General features: G+C 40.6%; 1 protein-coding gene across 1 annotated transcript in view; it reads left to right on the top strand.

Moving 5' to 3' along the window:
• The first annotated feature begins 859 nt into the window (after window positions 1–859).
• znf536 (zinc finger protein 536) overlaps window positions 860–17,635 on the top strand; it is a 155,161-nt gene continuing 138,385 nt past the window's right edge. The window contains exon 1 of the mRNA XM_042484580.1: window positions 860–910. The gene's annotated coding sequence lies outside the window, so the exon portion shown is untranslated. The remainder of the gene's footprint in view (window positions 911–17,635) is intronic.

Below are 17,635 nucleotides of genomic sequence, written 5' to 3'. Positions count from 1 at the left end.
GGGTGGCATGGGCAGCTTGAGGAACAAAAGACATGAAGAGGTGCTGGTGTCTGTGCCAAGGCCATAATGATAAGGCATGTTTCTTTAAAGAAGGGGGAGACAGACCTTTTAGCAGAATTGTATCTCCCGGGCATTTGTGTGTGTGTCTGTGTGTGTGTCGTGTGTGTGTCTGTGTGTGTGTGTGTGTGTGTGTGTGTGTGTGTGTTAGACAGTCTAGTGACACGAGGGGGGTTAATGGCAATCCAGGGTCTCTGCCCCTTTTCATGGTCGATGGGTCTCAATTTAGTGTGCGAGGAGGAGGAGGAGGAGGAGGAGGAGGAGGAGAAGGAGGAAGAAGAGAAGAGGAGGAGTGCAAAAATGAGTGGAGGTTGTCAGACGTGGCAGCTGCTCGGAGGCCCTGATAAATATAAGCCCTTATTGATCGGTTGAAAATGAAAGATCCCCGAGTGGCGTGCAGTATTTAGCTTCTTGTCTGCCTCGTGTCAGCGGTGGCCTTGCCCTGGAGGGATAGATTTTCAGCTGTGCCTCCGGGCACTGCAGCTTGCTGGCTTTGATTTCATCTTTAACCTTTTTCGGCTGCGTTCCCTTGACCTCTGCAGCGCCGCTCGCAGAATCCGAGCAGCTGCCACGTCTGACAACCTCCACTTCATTTTTGCACTCCTCCTCTTCTCTTCCTCCTTCTCCTCCTCCTCCTCTCCTACCCATCACTGTCTTCTCCTTCTTCTTCTGCCCCATTTTCCTCCTCGCCTCCTCAGGTCTATATTTCAATATCATCTTCTAATCTTTCCGCTCTTCTGTTTCTCCCTCTAGGTGGCCATTCTAGTAAGCAGTAGTCAGTCAGGGGTGACAGTGAGGGGCCACTTGATCCGAACAGACAGGTTGCACTCCAGTATGCAGTTGGTGTGTTAAGGTAAGGCCACACACTCACAGTTCTTACAACACATTTTCATCCAGATCGTTCTCATCCCAAAGTTGTCAAATACCTATGCTTTTGTAGTGGCGGCTGGACGGAACCTTTTGCAGTGTGATGATATGCCATAGGTCGCTTGGATGGCAGTAGCGCAGCAGTATGATACATGGACAGGTGGCATCAGTATATAATGTGGATGTGGTTGGACAGCACCTGTCTCTGGACGGTGTCTGTAACGCTGCTGGTAAGGATGTAATATAAGGAGCTGGAAGGTCCAACACACCCTGGACTTTCACCCAGGAGCCTGGTGTTTGCTTCACGTATGATTGTAGAGCTAAACCATGACATTTTTTTTCTCAACCTAGCCACGTGTTTAGGGCACCTAATCCTAACCATGTGCTTTTGTTGAAGTGCAGTGTTGGTTGCAGCGTCCTGGAACATCAATTGCAGATGCACAAGGATTCAAGCGTGTCGTATGACTTGGCAACTTGGGATGAGCTCATGCTGTCTCATGCCACCTCTTCAAATGTTGCTGCTTGGTCAGTTCCATGCACATCTACATATCATGTGCTCGGTATCCTCCTGGGTCTACTGTTGACTTTTCAATTTTCACCTGTTACATAAAAGGTACAAGGTAGATTTATTAGTCATTTTTTAAACTTTGTTTAATCATCAGCTAGTATCAAAAATGGCATAGAGTCGAAAAAATAGAAAAATAAAGCAAAAAAGTAGCAAGGATTTGAGGAGCTAGTGGCTGCTGCATCTTCATCTACATGCGCTGCCATCAGTTTCTGCAGTACTTAAGTTTTTTAATTTGATTTTACTTTTGCATTCAATACTTAATTCCATTTAATATAATAAAATTACTTTTGATACTTTAGGTGATTTTAACTTCTACCAAAGTCATTTTTTGGTAAGAAATCTGTACTTTTTTTTTTAAAGATTATTTTTTGGGGCTTTTATTGCCTTTAATGGACAGGACAGTTTAAGTGTGAAAGAGGGAGAGAGAGAGGGGGCGACAAGCAGCAAAGGGTCGAGGCCAGAGACGAACCCACGACTGCTACGGCAAGAATTCAACCTCTGTATATGGGGCGACTCAAGTATGGCTTTCTGTTTCTTCAACGACCGCTGAACGTTGGTAAAACACCTCATGTTTGATTGTGCAACACAAGCGTGTAATTAGATTTAGAAAAAAATATGGTTTGGCTCAACATTCATATGGGAAGTGAACAACGAGCTCCCAGGTGAAAGTCAGGGGTTTGTTGGACCACCACCCCTTCTGTCATCCCTATAGGGGCTTTTCAGCTCCTTATATTATGTCGTTATTGCCCATGTTATAAACTGACAGTAACTGCGCATCATACTGCAGTTGCAGTCTGGCCACCTTATCAACTGACACTGCCTGGTGGCATCTCAAACCGCTTTTCGTATTTGACAACAAAATGACTGACCGAGCAGCAGTATTTGGCAACATGGGAATGAGAATGGGCTGGTTTGTACTTCAGCCTGTACCAATAATGTCCCAACTTGAAGATTTTTTCAAACCCTGTATAATATTTGCTCCCCGTACTGTAACTATAAAAGAACAAGACACATACACACAAATAAATGCACACATACGCTCACACACTCCAACTGTTCGTCATTCGCTCACCATTTAGTCTTATCCCCAAAGGCACTCTGTCTTAAACCAAAACACACACACACACACACACACACACACACACACAGTCACACAGCTACAGTACACTGCTGCTATGTGCGCAGACAGAACTTGTAACAATCTGGATTGTGATAATCTATGATAATCATCCACCACATGCCACCTAAAAACGCACATGGGTGGCATTCAACACCCACACTGGCACATTGCTTCAGTGCATCTCGCCTCCCTCTGCCGCTCTCCCCAATGTCACTACCTCCAGCGTCAATGTCACCACTCGCCTCCTTATTTCTCTTTTATGTATGAGGAGGCTCGCGCTGTAACGCATGGCGAAGGGGGGAAAAAAGGAAGGAATCTTGAACAATTTATGTTTGGCATTAGTGTAATTGAATCCCACTCGTATATCAAAGGAAGAAAGTTGCGAGGTGAGGGCGATATAAATACAAGGTAGGGATCCATGAAAACACGGATCCGTCCCTCCCCTTTTCCCTTGTCTTGCGAACAATGTCTCCCATCTCTTTTTTTATTCTCTCCCTCTCTCCCCTCCTTTAGCTAGATGGATGATAAATTCCCAGCCAGAGAGCCAGCAACAGCTGTTGGCAGACAGGCCTGATATGAGAATAGCAGCATAGGATGAGCAGGCATTAAAAATTAATATGCTATTTAGCCTAGGTGTATTTTAGGTATTTGACATTTTCATGTCCGGGACAGACTAAATTTATTCATAGTACAGAAAAAAAAATAAAAAATAAAAAAAATAAGAAGAGGGGAATGGGTGTGGGGGGGGGGGGACAGAATGCAGGGAACACTATTGAAGGCCATTCTGGTTTTATGGTCACCCTGTTTCACCTTGCCTCCCACCACAGTGATGTAAGGGGGTGGGAAGGTGTTTGACTACATCTTATATGTCTGCCGCACAGTAGATGTGATATTATAAGGCTGATCGCACACACAGAAAGTGTTCTCCAGCAAAACTCCTTCACTTTTATCTACACTTAGAAGGTGTAGCCCAAAGATAAGTGAGTGTGCAAGCAGTGCAACCACCAGGCTAACATTTAGATGTTAATACTGTATTCTGTACTGGTGTTTATTGGTGCCAACAGACAGTTTTTTATATTGGCGGCCAAAGGGGGCCACTGAAACTCTAAGGGTGGTGCACCAAAATCATGAAGCCATAACTGTATTTCAGGAAATCTATTATACTGTTGTAGTGTATAGGCTAGCTCTAAACTACATCAGTATCTGATTTGAGGACTCCCATATTCATATACTTTGCTTTCATATTTCACAGTTAAAGGGACAGTTCACCCCCAATCAAAAAGACATATATTTCTACTTGTACCGTTACCGCTGCTTGTCAATCTAGATTGTTTTTGTGTGAGTTGCAGAGTGACGGAGATATCGGCTGTTGAGATGCCTGCTTTCTCTCCCATAAAATTAAAAAAAAAGTAGATGGCACTCAGCTTGTGGTGCTCAAAGTGACAAAAGATACATCTGAAAAACTCAACAGTGACGTCTTTTTCCAGAAATCATGACCCATTTATTCAAGATAATCCACAGACCTTGTTGTGAGCAATTTCACGTAGGAACCATTTTCTGTCTACCGAACTACACCAAGTGTCACTGTGCAAATGGAATTAGTATATAGTGTACACATCTACTCATGGGCAAGACGCTTGTGTTCATGACAGTGAATAACATAAGCATAAATCTGGTCCTCCTCCTTAACATTACCTAGCTCACTGGTTCTTGGTGAACATGCAAGAGATGTGTACTTCCTTCTGCACGGTGATACGGTTGGCAGGTGCTGTTTAGTTTTTCACATCTATTTTTCGTGCTTTGAGTACCGCAAGCGGATAACCAGCTAGTTCTATTATATTAGAGAGAAGGTAGACATCTCTACAGCTGATATCTGACAGTTTTATTGTGTTATGTATCTTTATATACATGCGATTCAGCGTTTTTAAAATGGTCTTCAAGTTCTTCAAGCTGACCCATTACTTAAAAAGATAAATGTACAACTTTAACTTAAATGAGTATATTGAGAGTAAGAAACAAACCATCTACTGGGAACAAGCCTACTCAATTTTGAAAAATACATCACTGAGAACTCACATTATTTTCGATTATTTTTGCGCAGCTGTATCACGCTGGCCATCTCTGACCACCCCTTAGTGTTGAAAAGCTGTGTAGTCCTCTTGCACTGCTCCCTGAACTTTTTGTTATATCAGTACTTAAATATAGTTATAACATCCATTACACCAATAATCAAAGATGATTATATGGCCTTCTTTGGTGGTTGAAGTTGCTCAGTTGTGTGGAAGTGGTTTATTTGTTATCATGTGACGTTAGTATGTAATTAGGCACATGATAACAGGTGGTTGTACAAGGGAAAGATGTCAACCCCTGTTCATCCTAAAACAGAGACATTAGAGAGATATAAGACTGATATAAGACTGTCATGTGACCATCATTCTACACTTGGTCACATGTTTGTAAGAGGATCCTACAATGAGAATTTCTTGTCAAACATACATTTATATTTTCCTGACAAGCAAACTCTTGTCGTCATGTGAATGAGAAGCAAGGTGGAAGTAGCGTGGCTTTATGCCACAAAACCTCTTTGAGAGAAGGTCGGGTAAATGGTTTGCTTAACCAGACATGTGACTTCGACACGGGATTGTATAACTTGTGTGTTCAGTATTACAAAAAAAAAAAAAAAATCAGTCTTTTGGAGGGAAATGTGTAAGGACATCTCTTTCCAGACATCCCATTTCAATTCCAGGAAAAAGGACACCATGCAAAGATTACAAATAAAAATGAATAAAGTTAAAGAAATAAACAAAGAAATGATCAGAACAGTTGAGTTGCATGTTGATGGGAAACAAGAAATAAATACTGTAGTAGAGTAGCAAAATCCAGTATTCTCATTTATCCAGATTAGAAAACGCCAGCTGTCATTACAGACAAAATACTCAGCAATGTAAACTTTACATTCTGTTCAATTATAAACATGATTAAATGCAGTTCTGCTGCAAAATACACCATACACACAGAAATGACTTTTGGCAATAAATGTAAACAATGCGTTTTTATGTCATATATATTTTGGTCTTGAAACGCTGACTCCTTTTCCAATGGATTAGGAAACTCCTCCACTGCTGCTGAGCCACTGTTCTGCAGTCAAACACAAGACCCCTGGAGGTCCAGACAGCAAAAGTACAAGTCCCATGCTGAGCCATGCTAGGACAGTCCTCTCTCTTTATCACTCCCTCTCTCCGTCTCTCTCCTCCCTCTCCCCCTTAGTGATTAATGGCTAATGCTGCTCTAGTACATCTCTATATCCCTCCTCATCCCTCCCTCGCTAATCGTTGTGAAATCTTAGACATGGCCTGGATTTGGCCTCCTGGAGAAAAAAAAGGGGGGGTTAAATTGGAATGGGGAGGGGAGCAGTTTCCACCTCCCACAGCATCCATATCACTTTTGACTTTATTCTTCCTTCATATGCCATTGCTTTCATGTCTTTATGTACCTTAAAAATAGCAGATATTTTCACACTTTAGCTGTCAAGAGAAATATTTAGGCCAGTCAGTCGAGGGAGAGACTCATTCCTCCTATGTACACTACCTGTGTGCAATCCCACTCTTTCAGTTTATGGTACTTAAGAAAACAATTTTCTCGAAATCACAATTCATGTCTTGTCTGTTTGGAATAGATAGTGCAATGTTTTCTTGTGAAAATGGACTTCTACAATTCACTTCTTATTCAAACAAAATTATGACATCTGATAGGAGAATATACAGCTGCGCTTTTTATGAGTTTGCGTGGCCCGCTGCTACACCCTGATACAATCTAACAATATGAAAACATTCACCTGACATCAATGATATATAACTAAACCTTTTATGATGATAAAACGGCATATCATCATTATACATAGTCATTCCATACACACTGTCAGTCCATTCATATCGTATTTAAATGTGTTAAATTCAACTTTATATATCAGATCTTTATTTTGAGACTGTCCTTACCCCAAAAACTTTGTTCATGCAAACTTTAAAACAACCCATGTTTATGTTTTCTCGAAAAGCTACCTTTTCTTCTAGAAATAGAAAATAGAAAGAAGAAAACAAAACAGAAGGAAAGATAAAAGTACATTGACTTTGTTACATTGCCACAACATAACAAGGAGGTTTGTTGGCTGGGCATACAAGAAGTGGTTTGCATCCCAACAATCACTGCTAGTTTATTTAAGCTTGACCACAATCTTTTCTAAACCCTAACCAAGCAGTTTATGCTGCCTAAACTAATGTATTATCAAAGACCAAACCTTAACCCTAGGAATGGCCATAGCCATAGAATTGGTGCCAGAGAAGAGATGCAGTGGGAAACATGTGGCAAACAACAAGAGGCAACCAATAAGTGACAAAGGATCCAGGAAACCCTTGTGTGTTCCTGAGTACTTTCATATTGTGATCGGTCGCAACTCCCTTTTTCAACTTCTCAACTGTCCTTTTAGAGGGGAACAAGATGGGAGTGACTGTATAGTTTATGACCTGGAGGATGTTTTGCCTCACACAGACTCATCCCACTACTGGACTCTATGAGTAATACTCTCCTCCAATCATAAGCATGCATTCGCCCACTGAAATTTGCATAAACGTAGCCAGCCAATCAGGGTGTGCCTACCCGAATATGATACACGTACATGATTCCATGCTTCTTGATGACATGGAAAATGGGATGTGCAGGGTGTCTATTGCTTGTCTTTTGACTCCTGCAAGGTTAGGTTATGGCTCCACCCAGTTTGGTTGCACACCACCTGCATTGGTTGTGGCTACCTACTTCTCTGCTGCGATTGCCAAGGTTTTAAAGAAGTAGGCGGGCTACGGTGACTAACCTTTAGTTGTTCAGGATCAGTGTGGCTGGATCAATGTTATGTTGCGACAGGGTATTCATCAGTTAGGCTCTGATCATTGCACCCAATGAGTCCAGTGGAGAGCAGAGCCTGTGTGAGATAGAAGAAAGGTTATAAAATTGTAATTCTGATTTTTTTGTACTGGCAGAGCCCTCTATGTAGGGACTGTGACTCATACATCACTCACTGAAAAGAGTATAGGATGGCAGACAGGGTCAGGTACTGCCTTGTATAAAACATTTTAAACATGACAAAAAACATTCTAGATGGGTCAAAGTATATTTCCTGTTTGAATATTTGTTAAAGCAGAAGGTGAGCAGAAGTAAAAAGGTATCAAGTGGTTGCCTTAGCTGTCAGTGCTTTCAGTCGCAATTCCACTGTTTGTCCAAATATGGTTTTGTGGATGTGAATGTCCTCCCGTAGCTTTTGCTGACTGATCAGTGACTCCTGGTCAATGATGTCCTTGGACAGTTGGAGAAACTGAAAAAAACAACTTCAACCTCATGGGCAAACTTAAATTTCCTGAACAAGATGAGTGATAGTGTGATGAGTGAAAGCTTTCGAAAATCTTAGTTGAATGTTAGTTAAGGATACATTTTCAAAGTATTATTTTGAGGGATAAGGAAGAATTTTTAACCTCAGGTGAAACCAAAAATGAATTGACAATAGCAGAGAGTAAAAAGATAACATCACTAAAAACTGTATTTTAACCTATGTAACTATAACCACGGTGTATGCACCTGTGCTAACTCACCAACCAGCATTTGATAGCCTCACATAAGTATAACATCAGTATCACTTCACATTGTCTTGATTTATACCTTTGGTTAAGCAATTACTCATCTTCCACCTCTTTCCTTACACCCTCCATTTCTCTCTTTCTCACTTCTAAGTCTGCCAATTATTTTATTTCCTTTCCCCTTTTTCCCTCCACTTTCACTCTGCCTCTTGCCTCTTTCTCTACATCTCCATTGCTCCCACACTTGGCAGCAAGTTGCCGTCGCAGTACTCGCACAGAACTGTATATACAGTGCCTGTTATTACCTTGGGGAACGTTTAGCAGCTCTGTGTTTAACACCATATAACCTCCACTACATCAGCAGCAGCAACGCGGAGAAAAACCTGGGAGGTGGAAACCAGAGACGGTGAGTGTTAGGTGAGTGTCTGACTGATCACCACCATGAAGACGACAAGAGAAAGAGAGAGAAACAGCGAGAGAGAGAGAGAGAGAGAGAGAGAGAGAGAGAGGGAGAGGGAGCATGTGACAAGCCTGCTTTATTTCAACCTACTGGATGATCAGTGATTCTTAAGGAGAGGGAAAATTTCTTGCGATATCTCTCACTACAAAGTAAATAGAAATCAAAGCCCCTTCACGCTCCCAGACAGAAGCACTATATGAAAGAAAGTATCTTAACAACCTCCTTCATTTCTTCTCTTTCTTCCTTCTGTACTACCCATTGATTTCACGTAACCGGTGTTAAGTGAAACTATTTGAGAGGCAATGGATCCACTTGACTTTCTGTCTCTGAGGAAGGCAGTGATTGGCTCTCAGTAAGGTCCAATAAAGACGCTAGTAAATCGTTCTTTGGTAGTACTTTGGTTTTTATTATTAATAATTATGGGATCAGACTTGTGTTTGATGTCCATTTGATATTGTTATACCATTTGATATCCATTGTCTAATGGAGAATGGACTTGCATAGCGCTTTTGTCTTCTGACCTGTCATAGCACTGTAACAGTACTTGTCACATTGACCCATTCACACACACATTCACATTGGTGGTTAAGGCTACTGTACAAGGTGTCACCTGCTACTTTTTATCACTTTTTTAAACATTTATACACATTCACACACAAATGGAACAGCCAATCGGGTGCAATTTGGGGTTCAGTATCTTGCCCAAGGATACTTGCACATGTAGACTGGAGGAGACGGCGATTAAACCGGCAACCTTTCGATCAGCCTTCAGCCTTCCTGAGCCACAGCGGCCCCCACTCCAAAGCTAAACTAAGACACTGATATCCCTTTACCACCAAATTAGCTCTGGTCCTTGAGCCGGTTCTGTTTAGGATTTTTGGGAACCTTGGTGCCTACAATAGCCAAAACTGAGGAATAATAAATATGAATCAAAATCAATTACTTAGAGTTTGGGACATTTCTGCTCACATGTTTAATTCAGTATAAAACATGATTTTTTAATTTTTTCAAGTTGAAATGGTAGGTGATTTAAACGAGAATGGAACGTGAAAAGAGATTAAATTATGTGACCATAAAAGTATCCATTCCTTCAAAAAAAGCTTGGTCATTTTTCATTTGATTGGATGATGTAAATGTATATGAGTGTTGCTGGTTCCTTTATCTTGCTATGCTTGACATTAAAATCTGTAAATGATTTAAAAATAGGTATAACCAATTATTTTTAGATTTTACAATGCAACATCATAAAAAATGGTTCATACTTCCCATGTCTGAGCATTTTTCAAGACTTATAAAAGAATGATTTTAGACATTTTAATGTCAATTAAGCTATTATTTTAGGGATCTGCAGGAACCCAGAAGTCTGCTATTTTTTTTTAGTTTCATCCCAGAACCAGCTTTTTGGGTTCTGAACCAATTTATTTTTTATTTAAATGCTCTGAACAGTTCAAAATTAGGTCTGGGAACCAGAGCGGAACTGGTTCCATGTTGGTGGAAAAGGCCTATAAGTTAAGTGTTTTTGCCTTTGAGTTGCTCACAGTTTGTGTGACGGTGTACTTTTCAAAATGTCACAACGGGCAATGTGCCTTTGAGTCTGCATCCTCTTGGCAGATTACTGTCGCTCCCTATCATTCAAATACCCCCCACCCTCCTTGACTAACATATTGTACACATAACCCCCCCCCCCCCCCTGCCCAACACATCCCCCACCCTACACAGCAAAACCCCCCCCGATAGGGATCTGTGGGCGTTGATGTCTGTCTCCAAGGAGTTCTCCAGGGGTAGGGGAGCAACTTGTCAGATAACAGGACTACCAAAGGAGTCAAAGCCGAGTCATGTCCATGTCCATCAATGTGCTTGTCCACAAGCACAGGCGAAAAAGTCACGTAGACCAAACATCGACAGCAGCTCAGGGAGACACACTGTCAGGTGATTATAAAAAGAAAAAGAAAAGATATAAAGAGGGGTGGAACTGGGTGCTGAGACATGAGCTCACACACACTTACACACATCCGTCCAGGGTTTCTCTCTCCGTCCCATCATCCTCCCAGGATATCAGGTTGTAATTGATATATGGGCCTGGCTGTCTCCCCCAACCTCGCTGTCGTACGTGTGTGTGTTAAGGTCGGCTTATCTAGATTTCACCCGTGATTCTTCTATTGCCCTCTCTCTGGGCTGACCCGCCACTTCCCTGCGCAGGGATGGACAGAGATGGATGAGTGCAGGCAAAAAAAAAAAAAAAAAAAGAAGGTGCGTCATTCCACAATTCCACAAAAGGCCTAATGTGTTATCAAAGTAACTTCCAGCATATTAGCGACAAGAAGCCCCAACCCCCTCATATCCTCTGCCCCCCCCCTTCCCCACACACACACACACACACACCCTCTCCTCCTTTGTGGCATTGCTCGCTCGCCCTCGGCAAGCTTCCTGAATTAAACTGCCGGCTTCCTGTTCTTTTATATGCACGGCCACATCTGGGGCGCCCGCTCACAGGGCCCCGCCGCTTAATAACAATCACCTTCCCTTTCACTCGGCCCTGATTGTTTTCTAATTCGCCCTGACAGATAGTAGCTGACAAGCCGCCCGCGCCTCCCTCCCTCCGTGACCCGAGCTCACTCAGCACACTTATAAGGCCTGTCATTTTTAATATTTGATTTTCACTTCGTAAAAAGTTATGTGTTTTTAGAGCTGCCACAGCCACCATTGCTACCCCTCCTCCTCCCCCTCCTCCTCCCCCAATCGTATGATGAAATCAGTATTTAACTGAAACCACGCCGCTGTCCCTCCCTTCCTCTCTCTCGCTTCTTGGACCTTTCAACTTCATCCTTTTTTTAAGCCTCCATCTCTTCTTCCTCCTCTTTCATTAATTGTCTTTCTCTCTCTCTGCCTTCATCATTTCCACCTTCTCCCTTCTTTCTGTCTCTTTCACTCAATCTCATCCCCTCTCTTAGTTTATGAAGACAAAGCAAGAGGGAGAATGTAGCAGTGGGATTGTACGGACTTGTGTAAGCCAGTCTCTAACCCACAGTGAGCCACCTTTGCAACCACACTCATCCAGGCGTATACAGTACAAAGCCATGCGGCTAAGCACAGAGCTGTGTGCTATTGACAAATAACCAGTGTCCACATCCGTCCGTCAGACATGCAGCTTACTGGCTTCTAGTGTTATTTGCTTTCAATTGATTCCCATTAAAGGTATATGGAGCCATGTAAAATGCATATCAGGTAGGCTGATCATTAAATGAAAGGATGGATTCATCGACAGGTTGACGGATGACATTTTTGCCGAGCGATCCATAGAGCCCCTCAATGAAAACACAATTTGGAGCTTAAGACAAAGAAAAAGACGGCATTTAAGATGGAGGAGGGAAAGACAATGATTGGAAGATATATTCGTGGCAGTGCACACAACCCATCTTCACCACCATTGTGCATTAACACAACATTGACACAATGTATGAACACCTACCTCATTTCTTCTCCTTCATTTTAACTGATATTGATGTTAAATCGGGGTGGGTTTTTTTTTTTTTTTTTTTTTGCATTTTGCCATTATTTATTATTTTTTTTTTGGTAAATATAAGGATGCTTGGTTTACATCTGGCTGGAAATCAAACCAATATTTTGCAGCCACCACACTAGCCGTCATTATTTCCAATCCAAGGCCACGTAGGCGTGTTATGGAGCGATAATGGAAAGGCAAGCCCCTTATACGTGGGAGCGGCCACATATGAGGGATTTCTGGGAGGTGATAGTCCACGATTTCACAGAGGAATTGTGGATTCAAAACTTCCAGATGATCCGCTCAACTTTTGAAGAGTTATGTGATGCAATAACAGCTCTTGTAGCTCCTGCTGCATCATGAGGGAGCCAGTTCCTACGATTTTCGCAGTTTTCCATTAGACATATTTTATAGTTGCAATTTCATTTGCACATGCTTCAACCAGGTCACAAGCACATAGCCATAGCATCATGTGACCTAGAAAAGACAAGACATACTTCCATTTCGGGACACCGAGGTGCCCGAGGCGCACCCACTGCCAATCTCCGTCTTTACCCGACGACAAAAACACAACTAATTGGAGTACCACTGCATGTTTTCACTAAAGGCACAATTTAATTACATCTGAGCTGGGAATGAGTATTTTGGGAATGTCTGTATGTTCATTCAAACAAATGGAGCGAATGAAAAGCAATATTTGTTTTGCTTTGATTAGCAAACGGGCAGGGTAATTTGTTAAGGAGAAAATGAGTGAGGGCAGAAAATCTCTGTTTAACCCCCAGCTTTCCAGTGGTGGACTACTCCAACTCTGTTTCACTCACGCACACGCACACACTTCCTCCCTAAACGTTTGTGCCCCTTCCATCCTAAACATTAATGAACTTTTGCTTCTGGCTTTGTGACTCTGACCTCCCTCTTCTGCTCGCGTTTTTTCTTTTTCTTATTTCTATCATTTTTTTCTCTGCTTTTCTCTCTCCCTGATCCACAGTCTCTGTCCTGTGGTCCTCCTGTTCATAAATCCTTTATTAATAACTCAGTGAATAATGTAAAGAGTATTGTTTTCTCTCCAAGGTTGTATTAATAAACATGAATGAATTTATTTGTCTTCACCAAAGCATGATTAATGCACATTAATGCCTGGATATTGCTCACTCTGCCCTGCATCACCAAGCACATATCACCCCCACCCCGTCTCTCCCACCAAAAAAAAAAAGAAAAAAAGACCTATCAACATTAAATATTTATGGCATAATATTAATGGTTTTGTAAAGAAAATAACAAGTTATTAATCCTCTGATTAACAACTGATTAACCTTTTTTTATTAAACACGTGATCCGTGCATCATCGACTCAGGATATGTCGACTGACTGCGCTGCAGAATAATTATTTTTGTGTCTTTTCTAATTGCAAAAATCGCATGGCTGAACTATATGTGTGTGTATGTGTTTTTTTTTTCCTCTTTCGCCTTGACACATGCACAGAGACACCACTCTCACTTGTTCAAACAACATGAGATGTATGTAGCCCGAGATTACGACGGGGGGATAAAGGAAAAGGGAGAAAATAAAACACACAAACATAACATAACTGGCACATTCTTTCACATTGAGGGAGAACAAGAGCAGCGCCTAAATTTAGCTGCAGATCTCTTTAAAACAATGGGGTTTAATTCACATATCCGTTTATTCTGCAGTCACTGGCATGGGGTGGGAAAGTGGAGTGAAAACACGGCTGAAGGACAAAACATTTTCCCTCCTCGTTTTTTGTGTCTCTGCTCATCTCAAAGCTATTGTCTGTGTATTTTTAGTTCTTGTCAACTGGAAGACAGTTATGTTGTGTTTTCTGACATAATGGCACTGTCTTCAGATTGAAGAATTAGGCACAATTTGAATCTCTAGTTCCAATTGTTTTATCTTTGTTATCTCTTTTTTTTTTAAAGTGTTTTAGATACAATTCATGTGTTAAAGTCAAAAGTAAAACTACTCATTATGTAGATTTTCAGAGTATAATATTATATATTATTTGTAGGGATGGGGCAAAATTGATACAGAAAAGTATTGTGATATATATATATATATATATATATACATATATATATATATATATATATATATATATATAATCAAGATTTACTGTAAGTGTACATTGATGTTAGTATTTTTATTTTAATTTTTTTCATGAAAGTAATACAAATATTAAAAGTGAATTATCTTAAATACTTTTCAAGCCCATAGGGCAGAGTGGTGAAGGTAAGGATATAAAAAAAAATTAGAAGTTGTCCCAACTTTTTTTTGGTGCTTCATCATCATTACATTAAGCCTTTGAGACCTGAGAAAATAAGCTTTATTTCTGTCAAACCCATGGAAAGAAGGCAATGAGCAATTCAAGAAATGGTCCAAAAATGCGCAAGATATGAGTAAAAAGTAACTTTAGTGACTTAAGCACCCAAAAATAAGACAAAAAAAGAAAAGTAAAAAAAAAAAAAAATAGATTAAATGATAAAATAAAAAAAATAAAATAATACATATAAATATTTTCTGTGACATAATCTAAAATATATAGTTAGTTAGTTTTCAGGTCATTTTCTTGTGATCTTTACTTTATCTTGCAGTTGTTGGGACATTTCTTGCCAAGTTGTTATTGCCTTTTATCCCAGTTTTTCTAAAGAAATCAAACCAATTAATTCTTGTGAGACATCTGAGCACAGCACGAGACAACTGACTTCAGTCCAGGTTTCAAAGGGTTAATATAAAGTATTTCACAACCATATTAATTAATTTCTCTGGCCATGGAGTTTTACCACAGACATAGAATAGATTTGAACGACATACTGTGTATAAATAAAGTATTCCTGTTTGAATTGTCTGTGTGTAAAGGGAAGCATGAAGTGTCAACAAGGCTACATTTCCTGCAACCCACTTTTATAAAACCAAGCTCCTGACATTAGTTCACCTCAGCCGCTTGTTTTGCTCCACGCTTTTCTTCCCATGCATCCTTGTTTGCCATTTTTGTAAGCCAAACTGATCTTTTGTTTTAAAGGCCGCAGTAATGTAAAGGCAGCAGCTATGGATGTCTTCTTGGTGAGCTGCATGAAGGGAGAAGTGTGTTGGGTAACGCTTGTTGTGAGTTGTTTAAAAAAAAATTTTTGCCTATAATGGATCACAGTTCATTCCTGCAGGGGGTCAGCTTTTTTTACTCTCCCCCCTTTTTTCTTTTTCTCCCTCTTTCTTTCTCACTCCCTTCCTGCTGTTCTAAACACCAACAGCAGGCTTCACCTTGTCTGCTTTCTCTTAAGCACTGAACCTTCTGTGGGTCACTTTCTCACATTTTCATCGCTCACTCAAATCCATTATTTTAACATTCAAATTTCTCAGTTATCTCTTTTAAAGAATGCACTGTTTTCTATTTCCTATTCTTTCCTTTTTTTTGGTTCTCTCTTTTAACTCCTGCCATTCCCCCCAAAAAAGAAAGAAAACAAAACAAAAGATCTTTGAACTTGCTTTTAGTGCTATTTGTCCTAATTACAGATCATTTTATCCCTGTCAGAAATGTCTACTCTTATTGTAATGTTGTCCTGGATGCTGATCCTATTGAGGTTCAGCCTTATTTTACTCTCCTGGAGCTCCCCATAAGACCTGGATCCATCACATGTATTCCCCATGGCCCTCCCCTCCTCTGGTCTTTCTTTCTTTTTTTTTTCTCCCCGTCTCTTCCTAGCTCTGTCTGTTCTTGCTGTCTTCACATTTCCTCTTTCTCATTCTTTTTTCTTTTTGAAGATATCATTTTTTATGCTATCATCAAAATGAATTAGTCTGATCCCAAAATACGCAGAAGGACATATGGTTTGGCCCAGTTTCTGAGAAGTGGCGGGTTCAGTTTTTGGTCATTCAGTAAAAAAGGACTTGTGTGTGTGTGTGTGTGTGTGTGTGCGCGCGTGCGTGTGTGTTTGTGTGTGTGTGTGTGTGTGTGTGTGTGTGTGCCTTCATTTACAAGTTGGATTTTCAGGGCCTCTTGGGAGTTGGGAGGTATTTATAGTGCCGCTCACACAGAGGTGGACTTCATAGTAATTAAGAAAGCAGTAAAGGTGGTTAATTTTACTTTTCTGATCACTGTTTTAATCTCCTGTCCCGCTTTTCTTGAAAGGCACACACACACACACACACACACACACACACACACACATACATGCACACAGAGCGGCAGGTACATGAGCCTTAAGCCTCTTATGACTCCTTGTCTCCATGCAGTGCAGACACAACACTGTGTCAGGGAGAGGTTTAGGCATGGTGCGGGCCTTCCTTAATTACTGGGGGATTGCTAAGCAGATACGACTGTGCTTTCACTGCACTTGGTGCTGGGTCAGTGGCGGCCTATGAGATTAGTTGTACACACAAGCTTCAGTCAGAAAAAAAAATTGAGAAACATGTTTCAAAAGAAGTCGTAGAGCTTCAGTAGAGTGTACATTTCACAGAATGCACCCCTCTATGGAGCCTTTGTCAGTCATATGTGCCGATTGTGGATTGTGTGAAATGTCACCATTTTAAATGTATAGATAGTGAGCAGTACAATAAATTACACAAGTAAAAAAGTCATCTGACCAATTAAATTGGAAAACTGGAGAATCAGAAGCAAACTGAAAGAATACTGAGACAAACTCTGCAAGGATGCCAGGGACGTTATTTGGCTAAATTCTTGTCTCTTAACAACATTGATCAGTACAACGTGACAGCAAAAAGTTAGAGTTCTGATCCTGCATTGGTCCCCTTAACCTCTTGGATATTATTAAATTTCCTGTTTACGGTGTTAGTTTTGACCTCGGTTGAGGATGTGTTACTGACAAACCATGTTTCTTTCATATCATATAAAAATGAATGCTTAAAGTTATTTATATTACTATTATATAACAGAGGTATTCTGCTAAATTTGACGTCATGTTTCACTCATTAGAACACTGATTGAATAAATCAACAGTGTAAATAAAACTGCATTGTTAAAGCAGATGAGCATTATGTGGGAAACATCCAGCTTATTTTCATAAAGCAGTTTGTGTGATATCCTACGAAAATGCACACACACAACAGTTCTTAGGATAACATACAAATGAGCATCCTGCAAATTATGTTACGCCCTTAATGTAAAGTTATGTAACTAACATACAGTTATGGAGGTTAGCTTTAGGCAATTATAGTTACTTTGGGTAATGAACTTGTTCCTTTTTGGCACTTTTTTCATCCCCAGAGGTTGCCATTTGATCCTACCCCCTTTGTCACACAACATAATCACTTAAGCATCCTAAAGATATATCATGCTATAATGCTATATACTTTAAAGAAAACACAAAAATAAGGCAGAATACCTTAAAAATGGCGATTAAACCCACAATGCACTTTAGTTATAGCCAAAAGACTGACTGATTGATTGCCTCTCACTTCCCGTTTA

The sequence above is a fragment of the Plectropomus leopardus genome, chromosome 1 (assembly GCF_008729295.1).
Source record: "Plectropomus leopardus isolate mb chromosome 1, YSFRI_Pleo_2.0, whole genome shotgun sequence".
In the NCBI taxonomy this organism is placed as follows: Eukaryota; Metazoa; Chordata; class Actinopteri; order Perciformes; family Serranidae; genus Plectropomus; species Plectropomus leopardus.
This window is presented reverse-complemented; position numbering and strand designations above follow the sequence as displayed.